The 24087-nt window shown below is 40.7% G+C and overlaps 1 non-coding gene and 1 pseudogene across 1 annotated transcript; both read right to left on the reverse strand.

Annotated features, from left to right (window-relative positions):
* Positions 1-12139: 12139 nt before the first annotated feature.
* On the reverse strand, positions 12140-23761 carry LOC121016222 (ras-related C3 botulinum toxin substrate 1-like; annotated as a pseudogene).
* Positions 19561-19665, reverse strand: LOC121016502 (U6 spliceosomal RNA). Its single transcript, XR_005784317.1, has one exon. It is a non-coding gene; the product is annotated as a U6 spliceosomal RNA (small nuclear RNA).
* Positions 23762-24087: the final 326 nt, after the last annotated feature.

Consider the following 24087-nt stretch of genomic DNA (forward strand, 5'->3'; position numbering starts at 1 on the left):
TGCCTCAGGCTAGTAAATATTATCCAAGTGGAATATTAGGATAATAAACAAGAAGAATCCTCAGAATTAGGGAATAGACCGATTATTTTCTTTATCTATTGCATGCTTTTGCATTTATGCCAACATTTCCATCTATAGCTTCCATTTTACCAAAGGTTATAAGTTACACTACCAACTTGGAAAGGCTACCACTTGTTGCCAGGTGTTTTATATATATTTGGCTCCTTTGATCCTCACAACAATCCTATGAGTTAGGGATTATTATAATCCCCACTTTTCAGATGAAGAAACTGAGGTATGAAGAGGTTTTGTGACTTACCCAGCTCCTATGCACCATATGTGTGAAGCTAGGATTCAAATCACAGTAGTCTGGCTCTAGAGTCTTTGCTTTCAACTATATGCTTACCTTTATATGGTTTTAGAAAATATGCTCAAGTACATGAGTTGAAAAATTAAGCTAATTGATAGAAGAATAGAGTTTATCATTTTTATTTTATTTTATTTTATTTTTTAATTTTTTTTTCAATGTTTATTTATTTTTGGGACAGAGAGAGACAGAGCATGAACGGGGGAGGGGCAGAGAGAGAGGGAGACACAGAATCAGAAACAGGCTCCAGGCTCTGAGCCATCAGCCCAGAGCCCGACGCGGGGCTCGAACCCACGGACCGCGAGATCGTGACCTGGCTGAAGTCGGACGCTTAACCGACTGCGCCACCCAGGCGCCCCGAGTTTATCATTTTTAAAACAATAGAAGAAAATAATCAAACAACTCAGTATGCAAAAGGGGGGAGGGGAATCTTTTCTCTCTGGCTGATAATTAACCACTGTCATAAGTGATAGAGCAATTATCTGGAACAGGAAGTTCACAACCTTTGACCTTCAAAGGGTCATAGATGTCCTCCACCCTGGAAGGGCAACAGGACCTAAGACATTAATTCTGCAAAAACTAACAAATATGTGTAAAACCACAGATGTCATCTGTGTCTTTAATTCAGATCCATTTTGGCCTGGCTTTGGCATAACCTATTATTTGGCCTATGTTAAAAGAAAAAGACCTCAAGCAAATAGCAAAAGTATTATAAGACTAGATGAAGGAAGTCAGGGAATATAAAAACCAACACTGGAGCTATCAACAAAGAAGGATTAAGGGTACTGCCATGCCTTGATTTGTAGACATTGTGCAGATGTTTCACTAGAGGATTAATACACTAGATAACAACTTACCTAAAAGGGAGTGGATGCAATGGTGAGAAAGGAAGAAAAAGGACAACGAATGCTAAAACGTATCCAACTACTCCAAAACTGAACTCTTGTCTTACTTAAAAGCATGTCTTGCCCCTGAGCTCAGACCTTCATGATCCACTCAGTCCCCAAGACAGAAATCTGGAAGTCAGCACAGACTCCTTTCTCTCTCCTCATCTAATCAGTGATCAACCCAGCTGCCTGACATCTTAATCTTTTTCCAAACTATTCTTCCTTTCTATCTCTACCACCCAGGGCAGCCAGGATGCCATCACCCTGCCTAACCTATTGCAGGAGCTGACTGACTGGCCTTGCTTCTGAATTTGTTCCTCTTCAACTCACCACTTACCAACCCATCGAAGTTATCTTGGTCAAATACAATTCTGGTAATGCCATTCTTGGCCTAAATTCAGTGGCTCCCCATCACCTACTAAGTAAGCCTTCCAGTTCTAGTCTCTGCGTTCGAGTATCCTTTCTCTGGCTCTGTTTCCCATCATTTCCCATCGCACTGCTTAGCATTCCCTACACTGTTGCACTGCCCTCTTACTGCATGTCTTTCTGGGCTCTGGTCGCTCCAGCCTGAACTCCCAGTCATACCTCATTGTTCATCTCATATTCCCCAAGAAGCCTTCTCTGCCACCTCCCCTCAACGCCCCCAGTGCTCTGCACTGCTTATCACATTGTACTAAAATCATTTCTTTTCCTGTCTGCAGTACCCACTACACTGAGTTCTCTGAGTCCACTGAAGGGGTTGAAGCTTATCTACTTTTGTATATATAGTCCAAGTCTGGCATCCTTTTGAAAAATATTTACTGAGGACCTACTATGTGGCAGGCACTGCTCCATGGGCTGGGATATAGTGGTGAACAAGGCAGATAAGACACCTGCATTTCATGCCACTGACCGTCTATTTCTGAGAGAAACACAGGAGGCACATTCCGTGGAATGAGCTGGATTCTATAGGTGCAAAGAGAAAGTGGCTTTCTTCTTTCCTATCAATCCCAAATAAACTCTGCCCATGCCTCTTGAATAATAAGTGGATAAGTAAATGGCTCTTTCTCTGTTTTGACTTTAATCCTAGCCCAATGAACGGATGAGATCTCCAAACTTCTTTTGATTTAAGACCTCTCCCTTTCTGAAGCTGGGGTCTGCCACATGCTTGACCAGTGAATCACTTTTTCCATTCCAAACCCCTCGATCACTCTGCACTTCACATTGGGTGCCTTTAGAATGGCTGCAGCAATTTTTAAATCTCAGGAAGCTGAACTGGGGATATATTCAGGTAAATTCAAAAGGATACATTTGTATAACTTCCAGTTACTTCCATGTATGGTGAAATTATTGCTAGCTGTCCTGATATAGGAATGGCTTCCAGAATATTCCTCCCTGCTACTCACAGGGCTGACTCGTCTGGTATCATGAAACAAAGGTGCAAGGCCAGAGGCAGATAACAATATGAAAGTGTCCTAGAGTAGCTGGTGCTGGAAAATTTTTAACAATGGAACAGAAACAGGCTTGAAATGTACTGGGCTAGATGCTAGTCTATGGGAAAGCTGTCTAATATTTGACACTTAACACTGTAAGCAGAGTACTCAGTACTCATTGGTCAGATAGAAGTTCTCTCTTGGTCAGGAATGTATAGAGTCAATGTCATATGACATGGAGATTGAAGAGTATGCAGCCAAAACACATAGTAAAAAGTATTACAGAGATGTGTCAGGCAGTTCATTTTAAGAAAATATGATCCGTGTCTCTCTCTCTCTGCCCCCTCCCCAACTTGTGCTTTCTCAAAAATAAAAAAATATTTAAAAAGTTTAAAAGAAAAAAAATTCTTTTTTTTCTGGATTTGTGATGTTTGTGGTATCTGTAAGCTTCTTAAATTACATAAATTGTTTATTTTCTCAAGTAAATATTTACTTTCATACTTCATTTTATTCATAATTGAAATATTCTTTAAAACTTTTTTTTAATGTTTATTTATTTTTGAGAGAGAGAGAGACAGAGACAGAGCATGAGTGGGAGAGGGGCAGAGTGAGAGGGAGACAAAGAATCGGAAACAGGCACCAGGCTCTGAGCTGTCAGCACAGAGCCCTATTCAGGGCTTGAACCCGTGAACAGTGAGATCATGACGGGAGCTGAAGTCAGACATTTAACCGACTAAACCACCTAGGCGTCCCAAATATTCTTCTTTATAAACAAGTCCCAAATGTAGTATAGTTTTAGGTCCCACACAACCTAAATCCACCCCTGTGCAGGATATGTAATCAAAAGCTCTCTAAGAAGTCTTCTTCAAAGAGAGGTTAGTACTTCCTTCCCCACCCCCATAAGAGAGGCAGTGCTTACTGGTAACTGTCTCCTTGGAAATCCTCCCTCCAGAACCACCACACCAAACTCTTTTATAGGTTACAGGCAGCCAATTGCTGATGCAGGAAGAGCCAGCTTCTCCATACCTTCCTTGTGTGGGGGGTCCTAGGAGTACTGTCACCTCTTATAGCATGCTTGGCCTTTGAAGTCTCTGCTGAAACTCCAAGTCAGAACCCTTTTCTAACATCGTATACTGTAAGTAAGCCAATAAACACGAATTTCAAATCTTGGGTAATACTGTAAAGAAAACAAAATGATAGAGATTAAGGATGGAGCCTGCTTTTTCTCCCAGGGTCTAAATGAGGAGGATCCACTACCAGAAGATATGGAAACAGAGAAATGAGCAAGCGCACAGCCCCTGAGCAGAAGCTGAGCTGGGCATATTACAGGGCCCCAGAGAAGCACATCTAGACTGTAATAATCAAGGGGATAAGTAGTCTGAGCTGGAGTAAAAGTCTGGTAGAAGCTAGATCCTACAGGACTTAATAAGTCCACAGCGGTTTATTTTATTCTAAGTAATGGGAACTCATCAGGCAGTTTTATAGGGATTGTGATGTGCTCAGAGTTTTAGGTTTTTTTTAAAAGATCATTCTGCTTGCATGGGAAGCAGATTGTAATCAGGAAAGAGAAAAAGCAAAAGGAGACTGGAAGCTACTGAGAGATAATGACCTGGACTCAGTTGGCAGTCCCTGTGGTGATCACTCAGGTAAAGAGTGTAACAGTCCTTCATCCAGACCTGGCTGTTCTCACAGTTGATGTCAGTCAAGCCTTCAGACAACATCACAGACCTTAGGCTGATGCCTTGACTGCAGCCTTGTGAGAGACTATTTAGCAGAGGACCCAGTTAAGCTGGGCCCAGAATCCAGCTCCCAGCTGATACTGATGCTCTTGGCCTGAGGACCACACTCTGACAAGGAAGAAGGAAGTCGAGAAGAGCGAGATCATCTGATGAAGGGCTGAAATAGTAAAAGAAAAAAAAAAGCGTACCGCGTCTGTGGTTTAAGAGCATTTCAGCCACTGCACATGCTGCTGTTCATCTTCCTGGTGCAATCACAACCAGAATAAATAAAACAAATGTTTGTGTACACGTTTCTTTGTCTGTTCCAGAAGTTGCTAATGATTTGTAAGTATCCTGATAAAGAAGATCATTGGGATAGGAAGTCAATAAAATTGGGCATATTCTCTTAAAAATTTACTTAGGGTTGGAAAATTTAAATTTTCTATAAAGTTCTTTTTACTGGGGTGCCTGGGTGGCTCAGTTGGTTAAGCATCCAACTCTCGGTTTTTGGCTCAAGTCATGATCTCACAGTTCGTAGGATCAAGCCCTGTGTCGGGCTCTGCGCTGACAGCTACGAGCCTGCGTGGTATTCTCTCTGCCACTCCCCTGCTCACACACACATGCATACACATGCATGCTCTCTCTCTCTCTCTCAAAATAAATAGACAGATAAATAAATAAAAAATAAAGTTCTTTATTACTGATGATTTCAGTTATCACCACAAATTTGCATTCCTTCATCTTAGGTATCTGTTTTTAAATACCGTTACTGAATGTAAGAACTTGGAAGAAAACAGAGTCAGAGTCACTGTTTCTCCCCTTAGAATGCTGTATTATATAAGCCAGCCAATCAGATCTTCCAAGCATGTGGCAGGATAAAGAAAAATAAGTGTATATGTACATAAAAAATGTACAAAATTGTTCATAGCATTGCAACTCTATCCATGATAGTCAAAAACTGGGGAAGGGGGAACACATCTAACAACTGAAAAATAAATAAAGTGAAATATTTACACAGTGGAATACTATGCAGTAATAAAAAAGGATGTATTACAATATACAGAGCAACACAAATTTTTAAAAATTTTGTTGAATGAAAGGAGCCAGACAAAAAGATATACTGTATGATTCCATTCATATGAGCAGGTAACATAGCAGTGAGAATAGTAAAGACCTCTAAGAAGAAGGGTATTGAATGAAAAGGTCACATGAAACTTTCTAGGGTGACAGAAATGCTTTATATCTAGATCTCTATGGATGGATGTATACAAATGTAAAATTCATTGAGTTGTATGCTTAAGATTTGTGTGCTTTAGTTTACCTAAAATTTTTAAATTAAATAAAAAAGGAGATAATAGAAGAAATGAATTAGGATTACTGGGAAGAGCTGGAGATATAAATTTGAGATTTTTCTGGACAGGAAATATTTTAATGCCAGGGGTCCGCATGAAATCAATTAGGAAGAGAATTTAGATAGAGGAGAGACCCCAGGATTAAGCTCTAGGAAACCAGAGGTTGGGTCAGCAGGTCAGCAGAATAGACTGAGGTCAAGAATGGGAGAAGAGGAAGAGCAGAAGAATAAGGTCTCAGAGAAAATGCCTTAAGAATGGAAGGGTCAGGGGGGCGCCTGGGTGGCGCAGTCGGTTAAGCGTCCGACTTCAGCCAGGTCACGATCTCGCGGTCCGTGAGTTCGAGCTCCGCGTCAGGCTCTGGGCTGATGGCTCGGAGCCTGGAGCCTGTTTCCGATTCTGTGTCTCCCTCTCTCTCTGCCCCTCCCCCGTTCATGCTCTGTCTCTCTCTGTCCCAAAAATAAATAAAAAACGTTGAAAAAAAAAATTAAAAAAAAAAAAAAAAAAAAGAATGGAAGGGTCAGGGAGCCCCTGGGTGGCTCAGTTGTTTATGTGTCTGACATAGGCTCAGGTCATGATCTCATGGTTGTGAGTTTGAGCCCTATGTCAGGCTCTATGCTGACAGCACAGAGCCTGCTTGGGATTTTTCTCTCTCTTCCTTTCTTTCTCTGCTCCTCCTCTGCTCATGCACTCTCTCTCAAAAATAAATAAATAAAACTTAAAAAAAAAAGAACATAAAACTAAATATCTTTCTTTCTTTAAAGAAGTTTCAAAACATTCTTATGGCTTTAAAAAAATTTTTTTTTAATGTTCATTTATTTATTTTGAGAAAGAAAGATAGAGCGTGAGCCGGGAAGGGGCAGAGCGAGAGGGAGACACAGAATCCAAAGCAAACTCCAGGCTCTGAGCTGTCAGCACAGAGCCCGATGGGCTCGAACTCATGAACCATGAGACCATGACCTGGCCAACTGAGCCAACCAGGTGCCCCTCTTATGGCTTTTTTTTAAGTTCTAAAATAAAGTTCTGCATAATAGGCAATTTGACTGATTTTTCTAGAGGACAACTGGAAAAGCTAGATAAAATATTTTAAAAATAGCGTTTGAAAGCATAGGAGAGTAAATAAAGCCATGAAGAATTACACGCCAAGATCCAGGAGCAAACAAAGTAGAAATCCAGGTAGCTGAGCCCAGTATTTGGGGCCTGCCAATCTTCTAGTATCAGATGTTTCGCTGGGTCGAAGAACAGAGCTTTGAACCGACTCAAGAGGCCAGGGGAATATGAATTCAGGGCAAATCCCCAGCCTTTGCATTGGGACTTGAAAGGTCATACTCTAGGAATAGGGTCAAATAGATAGGCGCTAAAGCCCAATTCTGAATTATCTCAGTTTCTGAATGGATTAAGATGCTCTGAGATTGATGGTGTTGCTAGCCATCTGTCAGAAGCAAACATGCATTCTCTCTGGAGGAAAAATATTATTTTAGGGTTCAAATTATCTATAATTTTTCATGATGACCACATTAAAAAAATCTGGGCATACAGGGAAACAAGTTGATAAATTCAAAAATCGAGAAGAAAAACACCGGACTCAAAAAAGAATCAGCTAATGGAATTAACAGAAACAGTTTTTTTTTTTTTAATTTTTTTTTAACATTTATTCGTTTTTGAAAGGCAGAGAGCGCAAACGGGGGAAGGGGCAGAGAGAGAGGGACACACAGAATCTGAAGCAGGCTCCAGGCTCCCAGCTGTCAGCACAGAGCCCGACGCGGGGCTCAAACTCATGGACCGCGAGATCACGACCTGAGCCGAAGTCGGATGCTTAACCGACTGAGCTACCCAGGCGCCCCAAGAAACAGGTGTTAAAATAACAATGCTTTTTGTTTTTGAGAGAGAAAGACAGTACACGTGGGGGTGCACGTTCACGCATGGGGGAGGGGCAGAGAGAGAGGGAGAGAGAAAATCCTAAGCAGGTTCCATGCCCAGAGCAGAGCCCCATGGCAGGCTCTCTCCCACGACCAGGAGATCATCATGTGAGCCAAAATCAAGAGTCAAAGGCTTAACTGACTGAGCCACCCAGGTGGCCACCCATACAATTCTTAATATGTTTAAGTGTAAAAGACAGCTTTGGCAAAGCACTGGAAACTATAATAAAGAAATAAATGGAAATTCTAGAACTGAAAAATACAATATAAGAAATTAAGAACTCAATACATAGGTTTAACAGCAGATTGGTTAAACAGGATGAGAGAAGAAAAGTACCATCCATTAAAAAAATTGATAATTGAACCACATTAAAATTAAGACCTATGGGGGTACCTGGCTGGCTCAGTTGGAAGAGCTTGATTTCAGGGTCATGAGTTCGAGCCCCACGATAGATGTAGGGGTTACTTAAATAGAAACTTAAAAAAAAAATTAAGACTTTATGTTGTTCAAAACATATCATGAAAGTAAAAAGGCAAGCCAAAAAGTGTTCATACACAAAAGATATATTCAAAATTTATAAAAAAACTTCCATAAATCAGTAAGAAGAAGAAAATCCAATATAAAACGGGCAAAAGACTTGACACTTCACACATGAGGGTATCCAAATGCTACTACATATAAAAAGTGAATACATTAAAAAATATAATTATAACAGACCAAGAGCTTTTGATTTAAAGCTTCTGAAGCATGTGAATAACATAAATTAAATTAAAAAAAATATTTTTTGAGACTGAAGCAAATAAGATGCCCAAAGACCATGCATCAGTTGGGCACCTGTGTGGCTCACCTGTGTGGTTAAGCTCTGACTTCAGCTCAGGTCATGATCACATGGCTCATGGGTTCCAGCCCCAAACTGGGCTTAGTGCTGACAGCTCAGAGCCTGGAGACTGCTTTGCATTCTGTGTGTGTGTGTGTCTCTCTCTGCCCCTCCCCCACTCATGCTCTGCCTCTGTCTCTGTCTCTCTCTCAAAAATAAATACAAAACACTAAAAAAAAAAAAAAAAAGAACATACATCTATTAATAGTAGTTACCTTTAGAAGGTGAATTTATGGGCGAGTTTTTTATATTGCATATTTCTGAAATTAAAGTTACTGTGGCTTTATTTTTATTTTTAATGGATAACATTCACATGGTTTAAAGTAATATATTATATAATACATACATTGAGAAGTCCCTCACCCTACCCTCCCAAGTACAGGACATCATGATTATTAGTTTCTTTTGTATCTTTGCAGAATCCCTGGGGAAACAGGAAGTGCTCATACAGTCTTATTCCCCATCCTACACAGAAAGCACACCTGCACTGTTCTGCATCTGGGTTTCTTTCACTTAGCAAGAAATCCTGGAGATCTTTCCTTGGCAGTACATAGGGGACTGCTTCATTCTTTCTCACTGCTGCACAATGCTCCAGTGTGCATACATACTATAAAAGGAGACTTCAAAACAGACCAAGCAAGCCTAGCTGAGTCTCTTTTTTAATTAAAAAAAATTTTTTTTATGTTTATTTTTTGAGAGAGAGAGAGAGAGAGAGAGAGAGAGAGAGACCAGGGGAGGGGCAGAGAGAGAGGGAGACACAGAATCCAAAACAGGCTCCAGGCTCTGAGCTGTCAGCACAGAGCCCAATGTGGGGCTCAAACTCACAAACTGCGAGATCGGACGCTTAACCAACTGAGCCACCCAGATGCCCCAAGAGTCTCTTTCAAAATATGGTTAGGGGGCTATAAAGGAGGAGGAATTTATGCACTCACTGAAGGAAACTATAAACTTTATGCACTTTTCAAGCCGTCAGCTGTGATCTTCAGCCTGAACTTAACCCCTTCCTCACCATGGCAACTAGCTTTTCCAAATTCTTCACTTAGAAAGGAAACAAGCCAGTTTATGGGGTGCCTGGGTGGCTCAGTCAGTTAAGCATCCGACTCTTGATTTCCCTCAGGTCATGATCTTATGGTTTATGAGTTTGGGCCTAGCATTGAGCTCTATGGTAATGGTGCAGAGCCTGTTTGGGATTCTTTCTCTCTCCCTCTCTCTCTCTGCCCCCTCCTTCACTCATGCTTTCTTTCTCAAAATAAATAAAATATTAAACAAACAAAAAAGGAAACAAGCCAGTTTAATAAGTTTCAATCTCTCATTTGCATATTAACTCAACCAATCTGTGCCTCCTGAATTGCAAGTCCAACTGCCCAAATAAAAGTGTTTGCTTTAATTTTCAGTGAATTCTTCCTTGGTCAATAGTACTATCCTTTTTTAAAATCAGTCCTCTGATGGACACTTGGGTAGTTCCCAATTTTTTGCTACTGCAATCAACAACTTCATACATTATTTCATACATAAGTGTATCTGTAGGAATAATTCCCCAAAGTGGGATTGTTGGATCAAAGTGTAAAATGCAGCTGTAGTTTTGATAACACAAGAGGGTTGTGACATTGTGCTCTCATCAGCACTATAAAACACCTGTTTCCCCCCATCTTCCTATACTGAGCATATTGCCAAATGTTTCATTGTTTGCCAATCTGATGAGTAAAAAATACTATCTCAGTGTAGTTCTAATTTGTAGTAAAAAATACTAACTCAGTGTAGTTCTTATTACAACTGACCCTAAGGCACCTTTTTGTATAGATTGGTAATTATTTTTCTTTTTCAATGTTTATTTATTTTTGGGACAGAGAGAGACAGAGCATGAACGGGGGAGGGGCAGAGAGAGAGGGAGACACAGAATCGGAAACAGGCTCCAGGCGCCGAGCCATCAGCCCAGAGCCTGACGCGGGGCTCGAACTCACGGACCGCGAGATCGTGACCTGGCTGAAGTCGGACGCTTAACCGACTGTGCCACCCAGGCGCCCCGGTAATTATTTTTCTATGAACTCTTTGTTCCCCAGTCCTTTGCCTTGTGAAAGATGAAATAAAACACACTCACTCATATCAAGGGGTTTTTAAATGGAGCCAGGTGGCCATTAAAGAGTGGACCTTACGCACATGCTCACATACACCATGGGATGGAACCAAGAATTTTTTAACTCGGCCAAATCACATAGGCTTCAAGGACTCTGCACCAACACCAGACTTTTGCTTAGTGATAGCCTTAGCAACCAATTATGTTTAGCCAAGATTAGTTTTCTGCCACCAGCACCAGTCAAAATTCTTTGTCAACAATCTATACAAGCATTCCCTTTGTGTCTTTAAAAACTGCTGACTTTGGGTGACAGCTCACTTGTGGTGAGCATAGTATAACTATAGACTTGTCGGATCACTAGCTGCACACCTGAAAACTAATGTAACATTGTATGTTAACTACACATCAATAAAACATTAAAAAAATTTAAAACTCCTTAATTTTGCCCCCTAGTGGGACATTATTTGGGTCGCTGCTGAAACCTATGTACCCTGAATTTGCAATTTTTTGATCCCAAATAAACATTTTTGTGTAATTATTGCCTCCTGACAATTTTAGGTTGAGAGCCTATTTTTCTTTTTTTAAATTTTTTTAAATGTTTTATTTATTTTTGAGACAGACAGAGACCGAGCATAAGCAGGGGAGAGGCAGAGAGAGAGGGAGACACAGAATCCAAAGCAGGCTCCAGGCTCTGAGCCGTCAGCACAGAGCCCGACGCGGGGCTCGAACTCACGAACCGAGAGATCATGACCTGAGCTGAAGTCGGAGGTTCAACCGACTGAGCCACCCAGGTGCCCCGAAGCCTGTTTTTCTATTGGATTGCTGATGGTTAGATATTTTACAACGAATATTTAATACATTTATGTTCGTAAAAAATGAAAGATGTTAAAAAAAAAAAAATGTTAAAACTCTTGTCGAAAACAAACATACCAACCTTTGGTCCACGAGTCTAGAATCCGGCCAAGGAAGGACCCACAAACATCCTGCGACCACTTAAACAGAAGCCGGGATCCCAGAGCGCATACTCCGAAGAGTCTCACCTGAACCCAAACACTTGCGTGCGCAAGGGAAATTTTGTGTGCGCATGCTCCAAACAGCCAGCGCCTCACCTGATTCCTAACGGAAAATCTGTCGTGCGTGCTGATAAATAAACCTGCGCTCCTGGAGACTTTCCACAAAGACCTGATGGAGTTTGCTAATGATGGCTTTTGTAAAAGTATTTTCAATGGAGTTGCGGTGCAATTAGGGTGGATTTTAAGAGTGCATAAGAGGGGCACCTGGGTGGCTCAGTCGGTTCCGCGTCTGTGGCTCAGGTCATGATCTCATGGTTTGTGCGTTCGAGCCCCACGTCCAGTTTGTACTGACCGCTCAGAGCCTGGAGCTTGTTTCGGATTCTGTGTCTCCCTTTCTGCCCCTCCCCTGCTTGTAGTCTCTCTCTCTCTAAAAAATAAATAAACATTAAAAAAAAAAAAGATTAAAAATGCCTAAGAGTCAGAGAGTGGAAGCAGGCACATCCCAGGGGCCTCCAAACTAGGTTACACAATGATTTTCCTGAAAATGCCCTTCCTGAGGGCATGAATGTGCTGTGGGCACAGCTTCTCCTTTCCCACCTCAGCTTTCATGTCGCCTTTTCCCTTTTTACAAAAGGCGTGCATCTCTTCCTCCTCATCTGACAATGGCACATTGTCCCAGGGTGTGAAAATGTCCAGGGATGACAAGCAACGGGACAACTCAAAACGTTGCTATTGAATTGAGAAAGCAGTAACCCCAATAAATTATTTTGAAATTTTGGTGTTTTTTTTTAAATTTTTTAAAATATTTATTTTTGAGAGAGAGGCAGACACAGAGCACGAGCGGGGGAGGAGCAGAGAGAGGGAGACACAGAATCTGAAGCAGGCTCCAGGCTCTGAGCTGTCAGCACAGAGCCAGATGCGGGACTCGAACTCACAAACCGCGAGATCATGACCTGAGCCGAAGTCAGCCGCTCAACTGGCTGAGCCACCCAGGCACCCCATGAAGTTTTGGTGTTTTCTTATTCTTTGCTTTCAACCAAATTGAAGGAGAACCTAGCGGTCTGGTCATAGATGATAATGTGGTGATAGTTCACACAATGTCATTTTTGGCATTAAGAGTCCAAAGACATGACTGATACGGTTATAACAAAATCTCTTCTACATCTATTTAGTTATATGAAGAAGTTTCTTATCACATAAAAATGAAAAACTGGGATTTTATTCATGCAGAGCCCCATCACTCTGAGCAGTAAGTTATCCTCAAAAATTAAAGCCAATTGAAAAAAAAATCCACTCACTCATTAAGATAGTATTTCCAGTGAGATTTTACTTCAATGTGATTTTGATCAGTTGTATATTAGTATCATAATAAATCCACAAGACATTAACTTTTAGAAACTTCTGGTCATAGGAAAAAATTTAATTTCAAATACTTTTTTTCAGAGAAGCATGATAGGGTGATGAATAAAAGACTTTCAAGCATAAAGTATATTACATTAGGATTAAATTTTTCTGAGAGAAGTGAATTAGAATTAGGGCTTAAAGTAGAAAAAAGAATAATGTAAAACTTGTAAAAGAAGACTTTTTTAGTGGATGATGAGTATCAAATAGTATTTAGATTTATTGGATACATTTTAAAGATTGATGTGACTGTTAAAACACAACTATTTAAAATATTCTGGAAATTACAGCGTTAGCGACTATTTAACACAGTATAAAATATTTAGATGTTAACTTAAAAATGTGCAAAGAGGGGCACCGGGGTGGCTCAGTGCGTTAAGCATCTAACTCTTGACCTTGGCTCAGATCATGATCTCACAGTTGGTAAGTTCGAGCCCCACATCGGGCTCTGTGCTGATAGTGCAGAGTTGGCTTGGGATTCTGTCTCCCTCTCTCTCTGCCCTTCCCTTGCTTGTGCTGTCTCTCTCTCTCTCAAAAAAAAAAAAAAATGTGCAAAGAAAGTACATAACTTTATAAAATTCTTCTAGGAGTTTCTTGCTGGAGGAAGCAGAAAAACTTGGAAGACCAGTGCTAAGGAACTATTCTCTCAAGTTTTGCTGTGAGGGAGAACACAGAAATAGGATAGTAACTGAAAGGTAAACACAGGGTCGAGAGAGATGTTTTAAAGTATGAGATTAAGCATGTTTATATGCGGATGGGAGTGTAAGGGAGAAAAAATTCTCCTCTACTCCGTTAGCATCTCCAGCTAGGTCTAAGAATTAAACTGACATAAACAGATTAGTAGGAGGAAAAGGCATACAGGTTTTATTCTTACATGATCATGAGGACCTTCATAAGAGAATGAAGACTGGAAGAAGTGACAGGATCAGAAAGCTCTTACACCTTTTAGACAAAGAATACAAATGACAAAAGAGTTTGGGCTAGGGGCAGTAAACTGTAGCAAAGTGACTAGGAGATGTGTGGGCAGAGGGCCGGCAAAACTAGTGGAAGATAAGAGTCACTTTAGTAAATTTGTACAGATTCATGTCATCGTTGATCCCCAGTCTTTGGTGATAAGGTTGTTTTCTTCCCTCCCAGAAAGGGAGGGCACCTTTCTCATGGAAATTCTATGGCCTGTTTTTAAGTAGATAAAGGTAGGTCAGAGAGCCTTTCCTGCATCTGCTGTTTCTCAAGTGCCTTCAGCTCAAAGCAATATGCCACAGCAGCATAGTGTAGGATGATTGTTCTGAATTCCTTCAGGAATGATCTGGTAGATAGAGCTGATGTAGGAGAGGGGAGTGAAGTTCTTAGGAAGGTGAGAGACAAAGCCATCCAGGGCAGAAGCAGAGCGACTGGTCAACTTTGGTATAAGAGAAAAGGAGAAGGTAGCTGTGGGTGTAGGTAAATTATAGATAGGGTGGAAGGAGATGAAATAGTCTCTCTTTTTTTCAATAAAAAAAGGAATGAGATGGGGAATCAGCTGAGAGGGGGATGGGTTGTGGGAAGTGAGTGTTTAGGAAATGTTAAGAAGCAGAAGACAAACATATGTAAGCATAAGCTTATCTGAAATCCACATTTATAAACTAGAGAGACAACCAAATGTATTTGGTGGTCTGTGGAAAAAATTGTTTTTGCTTTACAGAAGGGAACTTCAGGGGCGCCTGGGTGGCGCAGTCGGTTAAGCGTCCGACTTCAGCCAGGTCACGATCTCGCGGTCCGTGAGTTCGAGCCCCGCGTCAGGCTCGGGCTGATGGCTCAGAGCCTGGAGCCTGTTTCCCATTCTGTGTCTCCCTCTCTCTCTGCCCCTCCCCCGTTCATGCTCTGTCTCTCTCTATCCCAAAAATAAATAAACGTTGAAAAAAAAAATTTTAAAAAAGAAGGGAACTTCAGTGATTCAAGGTGTTCTTACCTAGAGAGAAAACATTAAAATGAATTTTTTCCCTATTAACCAACCCTGTGTAAATATTATGATAGTTTTCATTTGTCTTCAATATTTTGAAATCCCCTTACAAATCTCAAAAAGTCATTAATGTTTGGGGCACGTGGGTGGCTCAGTTGGTTGAGTGACCCACTCTTGATTTCGCCTCAGGTCCTGATCCCAGGATTGTGGGATCGAGCCCCTCATCGGGCTCCATGCAGAGCAGGAAGCCTGCTTAAGATTCACTCTCTCAAGGCACCTGGGTGGCTCAGTTGGTTAAGTGTCCGACTTAGGCTCAGGTCATGCTCGCACTGTCCGTGAGTTCGAGCCCCGTGTTGTGCTGACAGCTCAGAGCCTGGAGCCTGCTTCAGATTCTGTGTCCCTCCTCTCTCCCTGCCCCTCCCCCCACTTGCACTCTGTCTCGTTCTCTCTCAAGAATAAATGTGCAGAGCCAAACCATAAGAGACTCTTAAAAAACTGAGAATAAACTGAGGGTTGATGGGGAGTGGGAGGGAGGGGAAAGTGGGTGATTGGCATTGAGGAGGGCATCTGTTGGGATGAGTACTGGGTGTTGTATGGAAACCAATTTGACAATAAATTTAATATTTAAAAAAAGAATCAATGTGCAAAAAAAAGATTAAAAAAAAAAAGATTCACTCTCTCCCTGGGAATGCAAACTGGTGCAGCCACTCTGGAAAATAGTATAGAGGTTCCTCAATATATATATATATATATATGCACACACACACACACACACACACACACACACACACACACACAATGGAATATTACTTGGTAATCAAAAAGAATGAAATCTTGCCATTTGCAACAACGTGGATGGAACTAGAGTGAAATAAGTCAGAGAAAGATAAATATGATATGATTTCACTCATATGTAGAATTTAAGAAACAAAACAGATGAACACAGGGGAAGGGAAGGAAAAATATGATAAAAGAGAGAGAGGCAAATTATCAGAGACTCTTAAATACAGAGAACAAATTGGGGGTTGCTGGAGGGGAGGTGAGTGGGTGAATGGGCTAAGTGGGTGATGGGCATTAAGGAGGGCACTTGTTGGGATGAGCACTGGGTGTTATATGTAAGTGAGGAATCAGTAAATTCTACTCCTGAAATCATTATTACACTATATGTTAACCAACTTGGATTTAGATAAAATTTAAAAATTAAAAATTAAATAAAAAAAACCGATTCTCTCCCTCTGCTCGTCTCCCCCTCTCTAAAATAAAAAATATATAAAATAAAATTTAAAAGAAGGAATTAAAAAATACAAACAGAAATGAAACAGGGTGCCTTGGTGGCTCAGTCAGTTAAGCGTCCAACTTCGGCTCATATCATGATCTCATGGTCCAGGAGTTTGAGCCCTGTGTCAGGCTCTGTGCTGACAGCTCAGAGCCTGGAGGCTGCTTCACATTCTGTGTCTCCCTCTCTCTCTCTGCCCTCCCCTGCTACTACTCTGTCTCCCTCTCATTCTCAAAAATAAACATTAAAAAAAATTTAATGATAAAATAAAAAATGAAAAACAAATACACTACAAATATTCCTACTATCTGAATCCTGAGTTTCAGATCCTAGATTTAGGTAGGAAATTAAAAAAAAAAAAAAGAACTTATCTAAATCTTTTTGTTCCTGAGTTTGAACTAGCCAAACCAGGAATTTGGATAGCAAAGAAATGATAAAAAAAATTTACTTGAGTTCCTTGTTCCTGAGTTTGGATAGCAAGGCTTGCCTTGAATATTTTTCTCCACACATATACACAATGATGTTAGAATCACTCATATCTATCAGAAATAATATGCATCATGCTCTACTTTTCTCTCTTCCTTACCCTCTAAATCCAGTCAATAAACTCCTGCAAGGTTGTATCTCCTAACTCAAATCTATTTTTCTCCATCATTCTCAATGTCTTAATGGTTTCCCTGCAAATCATGTTACTCTTCAGTCCATTCTTTACACTGTAACCAGACAAAATATTCTCAAAATTCTCATCATGGCTCTGTCCCATTTATCATCCTTCAGTGGCTCATCATTGCCCTTAGGATCATGGCTCTGTCTCCAGAGCTTCAACCCATGTCTTTTCCTGCTACTCCCACTCTATTCCAAGCACATTAAACTATTGCACTCATCTTTTCCAAAAAGAGCCGCCCTCCTCTTATCTCCAGGGCTTTGTTTATGCTGTCCCTCCTTCCTGGAACATTGTCACACCCCAGCTGTGTGAAGAGCTCCTACTTCAGCTCTCAGCCTAAAATGTTACCTTCTTTGGAGAGTCTTTTCCTGATCTCTCTTTCCACCATCCAAAGTATACATAAGAAGTTTCTTCTCTGAATTCCTATTGGACCCCATGCTCACCCTTGGATTGCAGTTTATTCTGTGATGCACCTTATCTATACCCCCTAAACTCAGTAGGAGCATGGTTACTATCACCAGCTCTTAGCACAGTGTCCAGCATGGAGGATATGCTTAATAAATGTTACTGAATAAATGAATAAACATTTTCAATAAAATTAGTATCACCTAGTCCATAAACTCAAATACAAATATATTCACAATGCTTTTATTTTTTGCAAACAATTGGTTAATTACTCATAAGTGCTTTTAGCAGAAAGCCCATTATGTCTCACTGTGGAAAAATCCCCCAAACATTGTCCAGATACCCCAAAGGATAACTTATTCAGTCAATAGTGGGCTCTGTTCTCTTCTTAATTGGAGTCTGATTATTGGCTAATGCCATAGTTTCTCATTAACTCATATCATAAATTTTGGAGACTGGTCCCACTCAATCCAAAAGACAATGCTTGCCCACTGCTTGAGGATGATGCTCTTGCTTGCCTATATCCCTGCTGGGAGGTAAAGCTCTTCCAGGGATGACAAGCTAAGCTTGCCAAGGATGTTCCATATTTGACCCCCAAGGACCCACTTGTAGCAATCAGCTACAGCAGATCACACACAGCCCTGGCAGTGGGGGGGGGGGGGCTGGGGAGGTATTGGGTCAGGATAATAACACCGTATCAAGGTTCCAGAACCCCATTTCTTCATTTCTCTCTGATGAGGACCAATTCCCCCCAAAAGAGGCACTGTTTTGTTTCATTTTGTTTTGTTTTGTTTATATCAAGACAGAGAAAGTCTTGCTATGTCTTTCTCCCAGAACATGCAGAATCCTTACCCTTCCAAGTAAGGCTTCTTTCTGCCAATCTCTATCCTAGACTGCGCTGTGAAAGAAAGGAAAAATACAAATTTGATCTTTAGCAGAGTACTTTTCTGGTGGGACACCCTGGTATGTCAAGAAGGAAGAGACTGGAATAGAAGGACACAGACCTGGTTGGAAGTTTGGAAATCTGAGTATATCCTAACTCTGCAACCAACTAATTGGTATGATGACTTTAGCCTCTCTAGGCCTCAATTTTACCATCTGAAAAAACAAGAGAATCTTTAAGACCCTTTCTAGCTCTTTAGAATTCTATAATTTCAGTATTTTTTAAAATCTATTTTGTTGAGATATAATTTATATATAATAAAATGCACCCATTTTAAGTATATGGTTGTATATGTTTTGATAATTTTATACTACAATCAAGTTATAAAACATTTCTATCAGGGCATCTGGGTGGCTCAGTCTGTTGAGCATTCAACTCCAGATTTTGGCTCAGGTCAAGATTTCATGGTTCCTGAGTTCGAGCCCCGCATTGGGCTCTGCGTAGACAGTGAGGAGCCTGCTTGGGATTCTCTCTCTCTCTCCCCCCCCTCTCTCTGCCCCTCCCCTGCTTGTGCTCTCTATCTCTCTCAATATAAATAAATAAACATTTAAATAAAATAAAATTAAATAAATAAATAAATAAATAAATAAATAAATAAATAAATAAACAAAACATTTCTATCATAGTTCCTTCATGCCCTTTTGTAGTTAATCTCCCTTCCCCTATCCTTAGCCCCAGGCAACCATTGATCTGTTGTCATTATGGTCTTGCCTATTCTAGAATTTCATGTAAATGAAATGATACAGTAAATGCTCTATTTTACTATTTTTTTAAAATTTATTTTTAAGTAATCTCTACATTCATTGTGGGACTCAAACTTACAACCCCAGCCAAGTGGCTGGCTCAGTTGGTGAAGCATGTGATTCTTGATCTTGGGATTGTAGGATCAAGCCCCATGTTGGGTGTAGAGATTACTTAAAAATGAAATCTTAAAAAAATAAAATGGGGCACCTGGTGGCTCAGTCGGTTAAGCATCCAACTTCGGCTTGGGTCGTGATCTCATGGGTCCTGAGTTCAAGCCCCATATTGAGCTGTCTGCTGTCGGCACAGAGCCTGCTTTGGATCCTCTGTCCCCCTCTCTTTCTGCCCTTCCCCTGCACTCTCTCTCTCTCAGAAATAAATAAATTAATGTTTATTAATTAAACATTAAATGTTTATTAATTAAACGCGGGGCTCAAACCCACAAACTGTGAGATCATGGCCTGAGCCGAAGTCAGATGCCCAACCGAATGAGCCACCCAGGTGCCCCCAAACAAATAAGTGTTTTTAAAAAATAAATAAAATAAAATAAAATTGTGGTAAAATATACAGAACAAAAAAAAATAGGGACTGCATCATAAAGTGTGTCATCCTTGCACAGGGGTCATGCTAATCTTCTCTATATAGTTCCAATTTTAATATAGGCACTGCCAAAGCAAGCACAATATGCAAAGACCTCTTGTGTATCTGAGGCTTTTGGGTTTTTTTTTTTTTTTTGCATGACATGTTTTTATTATTTACATCTATTATTGCATATTCGAGATATTTTAAATTGATTTTTAAAGCAAATTATGTTTCTAGACTGGATACATTTTTTAAAATATCTCCATTCATACATTAGAAAGTTAAATAGGGGCACCTGGATGGCTCAGTCAGGTAAGCGTCCAGCTTTGGCCCAGGTCATTGTCTAATGGTTTGTGAATTTGAGCCCCCCCATCAGACTCTCTGCTGTCAGCTCAGAGCCCACTCCCCCGCATGCATGTGCCTACTTTCTCACTTTCAAAAAGAAATAAACATTTTTTAAAAAGTTAAATAAACTTGAGTAATTTCTTGGTGTCTGTTGGTTAAAAAAAAATTTCTGTGTTATTACTTTCAGAATCAATTGATTTCATAAGAATGTAATGGTGATCCATATAAAGATGGTATTGGAGCAGGGCAGCAAGTAATGGCAGCCCAGGACAGCATTGGTAAGGGTGGCAGGGACAACCTGTTGGGGTCAGGAGACAGGCTCATACAGGGAATTGAACAAGTAAGTAAATATATTTCAGATAACAGCAGCCAGATTTCTCACTGACTGAGAAGGAAGATACAAAAACAAAAAAAGAGAAAGTTAGAATGAATCCAGTAGTATTGAACTGGATTTGGAATTATCAATATGAATTAATAGTTTACAATACAGGTGGATAGTGATACAGATAAATATAGAAGTAAAGGTATATACTTATACTTCCTAGCTCTGTCCACAGAGTGAGCCCAGAAGCAGAAACATCCTAATAGAAATGAGCACATCTAGAACCTGATGTTGGTTTCTAAATACTACTATCAAAAGGAACCAGTGTTCCTTGAATAAATAGCTGATTCCAGAGGGGAATAAGGAAAATAGAAGTTGAGCTTAGAACATCTTATGCTAGAAAATATGGGAGTCCTCAAAAAAACAAAACAAAACAAAACAAAACAAAACAAAACAAAACCAAATCCAAAACATGATGGGAACATGTCAAGAAGATATACGATATGGCTTGCAGGGGTTCTCACTGGCCAAATCTGAGATAATTATAATATTATAATAATACTTACACATTGTAACTTACTGAATTAAATAGAATTCATGATATAAGCAAATGAATAAAGTATGGAGAGAAGAGAGAGCTTTTTTTTTTATAGTAGAACAGAATTAGGAAAAAAACCCATTTGACAATTATCATGGTAATAATTAATTCAAGAGAGAATCATCAATGGATTCTAATACCAGTAGATAAAAATGAGATGAGGAATTAGATATTGGTATAGTTTCAAGGTATCTCCACGTGAAATATCTATTAACTTATAAAAGATGCAATGTAACTTCACAACAGAGAAAATTAGAAGACATTATCTTAAGTGATCAAATTTAATACCATCAACAATGTACAAACTGACACTGTGTGCCCCTCAATGGGATATGAGGATTCACTGAATGAATGAATCCAAATATGAAGGGCATTCTACAAAATGACTATGTCTTATAATCTTCAAAAATGTCAAAGGGATTCCTTCTCTGCAGAGGACAGACACTCTCCTTGCAGAAGTTGAGGTGGACCAGAGGGAGTGTTGAGGAGGAGTGGCAGGGTCAGTTTCAGTGCCAGCTTCAGGTAAGGACATAGGGTTGGTGGAGCATTGGGCTCTGGTTGCCCACTGAGAATCGCACCCACCTTCTCATGAAAAATAAAATTTATGTATTTATGTATGTATGTATGTATTTATGATTCAAGGATTCGTTAAGCCATACACGCAAAACATACCGCGAATTGCATTAGCAAAGATCAATGTAAAAAACACTCCACAATTCTGAAACTGTCAATTTAAAAAATTTTGTTCTAGTGGTTGAAAGGCCCACCCTTGTGTTCTTGCCCGTGGGTAAGTTGTATGGAACTTGGTTGGCAGGAGCGGGGGCTTACAGAACCTCACAGACCCAAAGGAACATGGCTAATTAGGCAGAGCAACAGGAAGCCTGTGTGTGTGTATGGGGGAGGCAGGTGGTGAGGCAAGGAGGAGGGTTAGCATTAGTCAAGGTACAGTACTGGTGATCTGGCAAGACAGTGGTGTTAAGAAAGTTCATAGTTTAGGAATATCTAAAATATTTCAAAAACTGTAAAGCTGCAACATATGATTTTTGCACCTAGTTACTAGAAAACTAAGGAAAGTGTTTATTAGCTTTGAATAATGTAACAAGCAAACAGAAATGCACTTTTACTACTCTACAAAAAAAAAAAAGTCTAATGCATTAACAGAAAGATTTTATAATACAAGGAGGCATATCGTTCATTAAGAAGGGGTTCTATAAGAAAGCACTAAGTTAGCAACTATGGGAACAACCAGTTCAAAGATGAGTTAAATACCTGGTTTCAGGAGGGATAGCACATCTAAGAAAAAAAGCTTAAAACACTTCGTGATGATACTGACCTTCCATCATTTACTGCATCTGACAGAAATTAACCTTTTAAGATTTTACCTGTGACACTTTTACTCAGTTTAATTATGACGTGCACAGTGCAGTGTAAATTAACATCCATATTTTGTAAGAATACTGCTTCGTCCTCTGATCATGTCCCGTGCCACATACGCCCACCCCGGTGTGCCCACGGCCACAGCAGACCCTTCATTGAAGGGACACGGGAGTCTGAGGGGGTTCCAAATCTCAGCAAAAGCGAATATACTAACTTAAAAAATTTGTTTTCACTACAAAATAAAAAGGATTGATCCAGAGAGCTGAGTCATTATTCTTATTCCATTAGGACACACAGTACAGTGTTAGGGGGCCGACATGGGCTGTGTTAGGTGGCAAATTTCGTGAAGGAGGCTGTGTGGCTCTCCTGTCAGAGACTAGCAGGTATCTGCATTTCCGAACTTGAGGCACTGCAGTCTCTTCGTAAAGACAAAGGTCTTAAACGGTTTCGTGCTGGGTGTTCTCAGCAAAACAATGCAACTTAGTTCACAAGATTTTGGCAACTCTTACTCTGAGCAAGAATAGGGGCTTTTGACAAATGAGGCTTTAAGAAAACTTGTCATTTTAGGGCTAAATTTTAAAGTTTTAAACTTTAAACAAAACCTAAAAATTACTGATTGGTTCAAAATGGTTTTATGGAAAAACTAACCTGTAACAAAAGTTTGGCATTGAGTGGGAAGTCTCCACCATCTTTGAGCAAAGCCTACAAAGGTTCTGAGGGAGACAGGACAGGAGAGGGGCCCCGACATCTATCCATAAGAGCAGGCATTTATCTCTTCCTCTTCTTGACAGGAGGTGGAGCAGAGAACCGCTGGAAAAGCTTCATCAAACGCTGTCTTTTTTTTTGTTTTTTTACATTTTGAGAGACAGAGTGAGACAAAGTGAGAGTGGGGGAGGGTCAGAGAGAGGGAGACACAGAATCTGAAGCAGGCTCTGAGCCATCAGCACAGAGCCCGATGCGGGGCTCAAACTCACGGACCGCGAGATCATGACCTGAGCCAAAGTCAGACGCTCAACCGACTGAGCCACCCAGGCGCCCCATTCAAACCTTGTCTTGAAGCCTAGTTGCATGAGAACCTAGCACTCCAGATATTTTACAGCATCAATCTCCTTAGCCATGGCCACACCCTGCGGGTAGGTGATGAGAATCAACTTCTTCAGTTTCTCAGTTGTGTCCTTGTTGTCCCTGAGGTCAAGTTTAGTTCCCACCAAGATGATGGCGGCGTTGGGACAGTGGTTTCACAGTTCAGGGTACCACTTTGCTCAAACGTTTTCAAATGATGCAGGATTTTACGAGAGAATACCAAATTAAGAATACATCTGTTTGCGGATAGGATAAGGGACGTCATCTGGCATAATCTTCTTGTCCAGCTGTATCCCATAAGCCCAGAGTCACCGGTTTTCCATCCACCATAACATTGGCAGAGTAGTTGTCAAAGACAGTGGGGATGGATATATTCTCCAGGAAATGCATTGGTTGTGTAACTGAGGGTAAGCACGTTTTACCTACAGCGCCGTCTCCCACCAGCACACACTTAATGGCCTGCATCTGGGCCGCTCGCTGGGACGCAGAAGGTGGGCAGGCACGGCTGCGGGCGGACAGGGAGCCGGGTGCTGGGGGGGGGGGGGGGGTGGAGGCTGCTGTCCACACCACCTGGCTCTCCGCCAACCGGAAGCCGGAGCCCAGCAGCTCCCCACCCAAAGCTGGGGAAGACTGTGGAAAGACAGGAAAATCAAAAAAGAATTTTTTTTAAATGTCAAGATCATGAAACCCAAAGACTCAGAAACCGTCCCAGATTGCAAAAACCTGGAGAGACATGACAACTAGGTGCAAGGCATGATCCCAGATCCTTTACAGGTAATATAAAGGACATAATT

The sequence above is a fragment of the Herpailurus yagouaroundi genome, unplaced genomic scaffold, assembly GCF_014898765.1.
Source record: "Herpailurus yagouaroundi ecotype Mexico unplaced genomic scaffold, PumYag 210, whole genome shotgun sequence".
Lineage (NCBI taxonomy): Eukaryota > Metazoa > Chordata > Mammalia > Carnivora > Felidae > Herpailurus > Herpailurus yagouaroundi.